We start from the raw sequence: 9,414 nt of genomic DNA on the forward strand, positions 1-9,414 counted from the left end.
CTGGGAATCCCCATGGTGATGTATCCCTATTTGCAGTGCTGTCTTTACTTATTCCTGCTCATAGACCTGGTACTAGGCCACTGCTAAGCCTTAAGGCCTCAGACCTAAGAACCAGGTTTGGGGTCTGAGACACAAGGGTCAGTTGATGAGCTCACTGCTCTTTCTCACCATTCCTCCCTAAGGCCAAGTATATTCGGTGATAGCCGAACTAGTAGACCTTAGCTTAAAATCCCACCTGATTCACCTCGGGTGCATTCCTGGCCAATATATTCTCTCTCCACTTAAGGAAGCATGGCCAAGCTATGATCTACCAAAAAAACCTCTAAATGGCCGAATGACAGCACTTTTGATCCCATAATTCTCTGGTATTTACTTATATCACGGTGATTGGCATAGTGGGACCAGGTACAGTAGCTTTCTACTCCTCCAGCCCTATCCGGAACTCTAATCTCTCGAAATCTTTCTCTCCGACTGACCAGCAGATCAAGAAACAGCACTCAAAACCTCTGCCTTAAACCTACGATCTCCTCCCCCAGGCCTCAGCCACAGCAGCTGCCTGCAAAGCCCGTTCCTCTCCACTAACTTCTCAGCCCCTCTCCCGACAAACTTCTCAGAAGAAGCTGGGTGGTTCCAAACTCTTCCTCCTCCCTTTTCTTCCCCTATTGCTCCAGTCACTCCCAGCTCAGGGATTGCCTCCACCCTCAACCTCGCCTGGGCTTCTCAGCCAGGGCCACTATGGTGGCTCCTCCCCCCATTACAAAGCTCCTTTGCCTCTCTCCAAGCACCCTGGCTTACGCCCCCTCCACTCCCAACATCACCTTCCTCCAGCTCCTCCTCCTCCTCAGGTCACTCCATGTGAAACACTTAAGACAGTTCAGGATTCCCGCTCTCACTGTGCCCAGATATTTGGGCAAAACACTGCCACACTGCCTCATATTCCAACCTCCTCCTTATTGGATAGCTTTATCCAGCTGCTCCAACATTCACTTTTGGTACCACAACTTCCACTTTCCTAAATCCTTCTCTCCCAGTTCTTTCTACAGGCTTTGGAGACTAACACAGAGAAGGAGATAAAGCATACCTGCCAGGGGATTTTCTGCAATCCCACTACTCTTCTACCAGGTCTATTTCTCTTTTTACTCCATGCAGTTATTAGCCTTATAATAGTGATGGGTCTCAGCAGGTGTGCTGCTGGGGGACAGAAACCCCAACAGGGAAGGTTATGTCCCCCTGTGAATTTCCACAGCCCTGTAACCTTTCTGTCACTCTGACATTCAGCTTGGTGATGCCACCAAAATCTTTTTGGAGTCATTCAAAACTCCTCCAGAAGCAAGTCCCTGTCTCTCTGTCCTGTTTTATGTTTTTCTCAAAGCTAAAAACACCCTTCTCCAATTAAAAGTAGTTGATATGCAAAAATGCCTTGTTAACACCAACAAGCACTGATATAAAACCCACATGTCATTCTTTATGTCCACCTAACATATACCTAACTTGCCAGCAAAATACCAACCGACAGACCGACCGACCTGCAAAGACCAGTGTACTCAAAATATGCCACCCGGAAAATCCAGGGTAAGTAGATTCTGCAGAAATTTGCAGGCAAACCAACAAGAAGTATGGCAATCCATTAAATAGATACTGGAAGATGCTACTTCAGCCTCACACAGATCCAGGCCCTATCTTCTGTCTGGACCACTGTGACTTCCTCCACTGTGGTAAAAATGAATCCCTGTCTCCCCCATCACACACAATGAAAGCCTGCTGATAAAAGACACAAGTCACCTCAGATCCACTAAAGCCAGGACCTTTACATCATCTGGACACTTACCCTCTTAACCTCTATTCATTTATATTCTCTTTCACCTGTTGGTATGTTAATACACACAAGTTAGATCAAGACAGGTATATGAACAGATACACTTTGGTAAATATCAAAGTCTGCCAAATATGCCAAGTAGCAAACCGTGCCAAGTTTGGACTTGTGGCACAGTGCTGGTATTCATAACTCTAGCAGTAAAAATGGTGATTCTAAGTCAAATCTTCTCTAAGAGTTAACTCAGACTAAAAAACAAAAATCCTCAAACCCTAAATCAGTTGCCTAGGTGAGCTCTATTCCTACTGAGCTCTATTCCTTCTTGTTGCTCCAGTTCAAAGCCAGCCTGTGCAGAGGAAAATCTGTCCAAACTCCATCTCCCAACTATCCAGCAAAAAGCTGGGGTGGAAGCAGTTCTCAAGATCTCCCACCAGCCAAAGACTGAAAGTAGCCCTGTGAGTCAGAGTGGTAGAGTGCTAGCCAGGAGCAGAAGTGCTTGTGAGTACTGCTCAGGCCGTGAGTTCTAACCCCTATAAGTGCCAACTGGGACGAGTTTTCCCAGCAGCCAAGTCCTGAACTCCCCAGACCAGCCCTGATGATGAGGAACTGTGGAGTAGAGTAAGGAAGTAATGTCACATTCTAAATGGAGTCACTTTACACCTGCCCTCTCAAACTAATCAGAAATAGTTGCTAACTAGTCCAGTCCAGCCCTATCCTCTGACTGGTTGCTCCTAGCCAGGCTACTATAATCCCCCTATCCACCAGGCCTAAAACTCCTCCGGGACTGGGTAACATTATGTCCCCTTGCCCTCCTACACCTCCAAGCACTTTCAAAAAAACCTCTTATCTTATCCCCTCACCCCACCTCCCACCTGTCCTCAGCCATCTCCTGGCAGCTCTCTGGGAATATGTGAGTTCTAGAATCCCTTCCCAGAAAAGACTGCCATGGCTCCTTTTGAGATAGGGGACTTCGTATATTTAACCTCAACTCACTCTACCTCCTCCACCTCTTCAGGAGTACTACAGCTTAAATGAAGAAAACCTCAAGAGATCATTCTAACCACTCCACAGCAGTCAAATTAAAGGATGTAGCAGCCTGGTTCACATTATCCAAATTTGGGCCTACAAAGCCCCTTCTTACAAAGCAGGCAATTCCCCCAGGACCTGTCACAGTTCTCCTGAAAGGGACTGCAGACACATCTCCTCAGGAGGATGATAGCACATCTGCTCTCACTCCTACCCCAGAGGACAACCATCTACCAATCAATGAGTTACCTCTCCTCTATACCAATAATGTCCTCCGCGTCCCTCTTAGGTGACCTCACACATCATGACCTGACAGATCCTTCCCTGGCTGGCTTTTATCTCTTCCAATAAACCTCACAGGGAAACTGTTCTCCTTTTAAAAACATACTTATCCAGCTTATCTTTTAGACCTGCTTCAGGAGCCTTGCTGGATACCTCTAAAATTCACTTCTTCACTCACCTTTTATCCCTTTCACATACTTCCTTTTTACTTAATTCTCATTCCACGTATACTGCCCTCATTTCAAGTCCCAGACTTTCCACTGACACAACCCTTCCATCTTCAATACCTATATCTCTCTGTCTTCTAAATCTCCCTCCAAAACCAAGGCCTGTCATTTACCAGGATACTAATTTTCTCTACTTCTACGGCTGAAGAGGTCCAAAAACACATCTCCTGGATTTATCCCTGAATGTTGGTCATTGCTGACCTAGCCAACATTCTCACCCCTCTAATATCAACCACACTACATCCCCACCTTCACCAGCTTGGACCCTATCATCCCACCAGCCAGCCCATCTACCTCAAACAAGTAACACCTAACTCATTCCTCCTTGGGATGAGCATGGGGACAGCAGCCCCACCAGACTAACTCCTATCTCATCAGATATGGGTAACATAAAATTACCATACCCTTAACAACTCCTTTTACTTCAAGCATTTCCAACAAGGCAAGTCCTCACAATGGCTGCAAAAATCCTACCACCCTAAGCTATTGTTTTCTGCCCGCTTTTCCTAAACAGCTGCACTACATAGTATAGACGATCCTCCTCCTCCTGAGGATCCTCAAAGTCCTTTCAGGACTGCTTGTAATGTAACACCTGGCTTCATCTGGGCCCAACTAACTTATATCTCTAACTTTTATCTGAAGCAGGAACTGGAGTTGGGACATATGTTAGAGCCTGCCTGCCTCTGAGGTACAAGCATGCAATGGATGCATGTAGACTTTCCATCCACCAGTCTGTCAACTAAATTCTCCTAAAAGAGCAACCAGTCGAATATCAACCCCTGACTTCTTTGCCCCCATCTCAGAATGAAGCAGCTGCTGAAGAGATGAACTTTTCCCATACTCTGGATTTTGTGCCCCCCTTCAATTTATAAAATGGAAAAGTACAAAATGATAGTGACAGTGTAGGCCTAGGGGTCTCCTCTACCACAAACAACACTAGACCACAAGGCACCCCGCACAAGCAACACTAAACCCTTTTATTACAGAAGATAGTAGCCAGCGTCCATCCCTTCACCTTGAGACATTCCTTTTCTGGGGCAGCTGACTTTCAGACCTGGACAACTGCACACAACCCATATCTTCCGTCCACACAGTATCCATAAATACTCTGGGTTGAGAATGGAAAGAAGTATGTTACAGGTAACTAAATTATAAGCCATATCATGGAAAGGATTTTTGCAGGTTTAATCTCCATAAAAACAAAACAGGAAAAGCTTTACATTTTCATTTATTTAGCACTGTTTGTTGACTGGAAGGCTGCAAAACAGCAGTGTAATATTTTCTGTCAAACCAAACTTTGAAAATTGACTGGAGGCAACAGAATCAGTATGAAACACCAAGTTCAGAGGTGTTTTTTCTTCTTCCTTATTTGGTTTGAAGTCTGTGAGTATACATGTGTTTTTGCCCTGACCCTTGCTTTGAATCCAGCAAACAGCTTTAGAATGGTCTTAAAATGCACTTGTCCTATGCCCTATGTTCTGTCATTTTCAGAATATGGAAAGGGCCACAAATAAAGGAAAATAGTCAGGAAAGTAGAAGAGTCACTTTGGGAATTATGGCCAACAACAGGAAAAATTTAAGCCACTAGAATGGTATCTATAAAGAGTAACAAACCGGATCTACCATATTTTAATGATTATAATTTAAAGTATTAGAAGCCGGGTGTTTGGCCTAGTGGTAGAGTGCTAGCCTAGCATGCACAAGGCCTGGGTTCGATTCCGTGGTAACATATACATAGATTAAAAACCCAGAAGTGGTGCTGGGTCTGAAGTGATAGTCCTCTAGCATTGGGAAAGCCCAAGGACTGTGCTCAGGCCCTGAGCTCAAGCCCAGGATTGGCAAAAAAAAAGGAATAGAGAAAATGTATCTAAAAATGTTAAGATGTTGATGAGACTGCATACAGCTGTCTGAATAAAGAGGTTAATGGAATTGCAAAAGTACTTCACAAAATCATATCAGAGAAGATCCCAAGGAGAAGAACAGATCTTCAAAATACAAGAAGCTATTAGACCCCCAAACAGACCTGACCAGAAAAGGACATCCCACAGCCACATTATAGTCTTTACAGGATCAACAGAGACCAAGGAAAGGATCCTAAAGCAGCTAGGAAAAAGAGAACAATCACCTACAAAGGAAAACCAATCAGTATAACCACATATTTCTCAGCAGAGACTATGCAAGCAAGAAGAGCTTGAAATGGTTGTATGCCATGCCCTAAAGACAAAAAAACACCATTCAAGAATATTGTACCCAGCTAATCTCTAATTCATAGGTGAGGGAACAATAAAAATGTTCCAGAGCAAGGGGATGTTGAAACAGTATGTATCCAGAGAACGAGCATTACAGGAAAGTCTCAAAGATGTTCTACACATTGACAATCAACAATAACATGTTGGTAACATGTTATTAACAGAAAAGTGGCACCTGAAAAAAGCATACCAGCTAAGGGCAGGGAGTTTGGCCTAGTGGTAGAGTGCTTGCCTAGCATGGACAATAATCTGGCTTCAATTCCTCGTTGGGTACCACATGCATAGAAAAAGGCTGGAAGTGGTGCTGTAGTTAAAGTGGTAGAGCTCTAGCCTTGAGAAAGTCCAAGGACAGCGCTCAGGCCCTGAGCTCAGGCCCAGGACTGGCAATAATAATAACACCTAATAACAGGTAGAATTGACAAGTCACAGGCCCTGACAAAATAAAAATGGCAGCAATTATTAAATATAATTTGATCCTAATCCTCCATATCAATGGACTTAACTAGACTGTCTAGGTGGATCACAAAGAAAGATCCATCTTTCTGCTGTCTACAAGAGACATATTTTGCCCCATAAAACAAACATATTCTAAGACTGAAAGGCTGTAATCTCTACCAAGAAAAACCTGGTAACTCACGGAGACTGAACAATACATTGTTGAATCACCAGTGGGTCCTTGTGGAGATCAGAACAGAAATTCAACAGCTTATGGTATTAATCAAAAAGGAGCACACAAAATATCAGCTCCTTTGGGATACAGCAAAGGCAGTATACTTTGAGGAAGATTTATAACTCTGAGTGCCTACATTAACAAATTGGAAAAATCTCAAACCAACAATTTAATGGTTCACCTTAAGCTCTTGGAAAAAGAGCAACAATCCAGTAGTAGAAAATATGTTATTAAAATTACAGCAGAATTAAATGACTTAGAGTCAAAAAATAAATTAAAAACCATGAAAGAATCAACAAAACAAAAGTTAAACAAAACTGATGGATGCTTAGCAAATATTACCAAAAAAAAGAAGGGAGCACACCCACATAAACAAAATCATAGATGAGAATGAAAATTACCAAGATCCAGAGCATCATAAGGGGATGCTTCCCAAACCTTTATGCCAACAAATTTGAGAATCTAGAGGAGATGAATAAATTTCTAGCCAATATTAATATACTGAAATTGAACCAAGAAGACCTAAACCAACTAAACAGACCTATTTCAAGAACTGAAATAGAAATCATAATAAGAGACGTCCCGTCCAAGAAAAGCACAGGGCCTGATGGACCTGAATTCTATAAGGCTTTCAAAGCAGAGCTCACACCGAAACTCTTCCAACTCTCCAATGAAATTGAAAATGAAGGCTCTTTGCCACACTCGTTCTACAAAGCCAGTATTAGACTCCCTCTGCCCAAAACCAGGCAGGGGTTAATCAAAGAAAGAGAACTGTAGACCCATTTCTTTGATGAACATTGATGTAAAACTTTTCAACAAAATACTGGCCAATCTTCTTCAGCAACTCATCAAAAAAAATATAAACTATGATCAAACAAGATTGATCACAAAGCTGGTTCAATATATGCAAGTCAATTACTGTAATCCATCTCATGAGCAGAAGTAAGGACAAGAATCACATGATTATCTCAATAGATGCAGAAAAAACACTTGACCAGCTCCAACGGATCTTCAGGCTCTGCAGAAACTAGGGATCCATGGAACATTTCTCAGTATAATAAAGTCTGTGTATGACAAATCCACAGCTAGCATTAAGCTTAATGGCCAAAAGCTAAAATCATTTCCTCTAAAATAAGGAATGTGACAGGAATGGCTACCCTTTCCACTCCTCTTTAATGCAGTGAGTTATAAGGCTAGAAGCAAACATAAAGGGGATCCAAACAGGGAAACTTTCTCTCTTTGCAAATGACATGACTGTATATTTACAGATCCCACAATCCCAAGTAGTTTGAGCTGATTCAAAACTTTGGTAAAGTAGCAGGGTTAAAACTTAACCCTCAAAAATATACTGCTTTCCAGTATGCCAACAATGAGAAGAGTGAGGAGGAAATGAGGAAAGCAACTCCCTTTGCAGTAGCCTCAAAGAAAATAAAATACTTATGAGTTAACTAAGGAGCGTAAATGACCTTTATGATGAAAATTTTTAAAACCTGAAAAAGGAAGTCAAGGCATATGGAATAATAAAAGAACCTGTATAGCAAAAACAATCCTTAGCCGAAAGAACAGCGCTGGAGAAATATCAATACCAAACTTTAGACAGAGCTATAGTAACCAAAACAGCTTGGCGTGCAAACAGGCCTGAGGAACAATGGAGTAGAAATGAAGACCCAGAAATCCACCCACAGCCCTATGGCCACCTAATCTTTGTCAACAGAGCAAAATGATGGGAGAAAGACAGCCTCTTCAACAAATGGTGCTGGTAGAATTGTTTACGCACGGGTAGAAAACTAATGTTGTATCCTTCTATGTCAACTAGTACCAGAATTAATTCCAAATGTGTCAAAGGCTCTTGAAGCAAAAGCAGATAGTATACAAAAAAAAACCTTCACAAGAAGGAATAGGAGATACACTAGGGCTCCTTGACACAGGTGGAAACGCAGAAACATAACACATTAAAGAAAGCTTGGACAAATGGATCTGCATTAAACTGCAGAGCTCCTGTACCACAACAGATATAGCTAGCAAGTTAAATGGAAAGCCCACGAGGTGGGAGAAGATATTCAATGGCCATGCAACAGAAAAGGACTGTTGGGAGCCAGAATGTAGAGACAGAATCTGCATGAATCTGCATCACTGAGTAAGATAAGTACACAAAGAAGTGGGCTGTCATGTATGATGCCATGCCTATAAATTTTGAGCTATACTGTCATTATTGTGATCTTCCTCACTTTATTGATGTATCTTTCTGCTGAGACTTGATTACCATTTGGTACAAATGTGTTATTGCCTTATCACATTCTGCTTAATTGATCTGAGACCTGTTTACCATTTGGTGCTGACAGTTCCCTGGTTTCAAGAAAGTACATAAGCCTTCTTGGGCTGCTGACTTGGGCTGTAGTCCACATCTGTTTGTCTCTTCTGTATTTCTTTTCCAAGGTTTCATCCTCTAATTCAGGGCCTCGGCACATAGCTCTGGAACAGAGACCTGACAACCTGGGATGACGGTAGAGGACCCCACTGTGGTGAGGTCTTAAGAGAGTGAGATAGTGGGAGATAGTATAGTCGGGAGTAAAAATAATGGGACAATATAATAGGCGCAGGCTTTATGTGCAGGCCCTTAGAGGGACACTCTAAGCCAGTGGATTGCGGGAAAGGCAGAGGCAGGTTGAAGGCATCCTACAGTTTATTGAGGGAGTGTGCCCTTGGTTTCCAGAGGAGGGAACCCTATATTTGGAAAACTTGTAAAAGGTAGAGAAAAAGCTTGAGCAATTTTATGAAACTATTCTGTCCATCTTCCCATGGATTCTTGCAGAATGGGATAAGTCCACTTGGGAGAGGGTAGCCTAGCAGCATCAGAAAGGGAAGCATCCTAGGAGCCCCCTGGGAGAGTTCTCTGCTGCCCCTGATATAAAGTCACAGGTCAGCAAATTTATCCATCACTAATTGATCTCAAACTCCAGAATGAAAGCCAACCTCCCCCTCATCCTGGTGGCTTCTCTAAGGAGTTTCCCTTATGCCCCTCAGGAATCTCATGGGATGGGAAGTCCATCCCTCAGTAATTCCCCCCTTTTTTGTACAACAAATGTTTAGAACAATGCTTACCACCTTGAAGACCCCACCTGCATTGGAAAGCAATCATGTGGGCAA

Source organism: Megascapheus bottae, chromosome Y (genome assembly GCF_031878675.1).
Source record: "Megascapheus bottae isolate mThoBot1 chromosome Y, mThoBot2.hap1, whole genome shotgun sequence".
Lineage (NCBI taxonomy): Eukaryota > Metazoa > Chordata > Mammalia > Rodentia > Geomyidae > Megascapheus > Megascapheus bottae.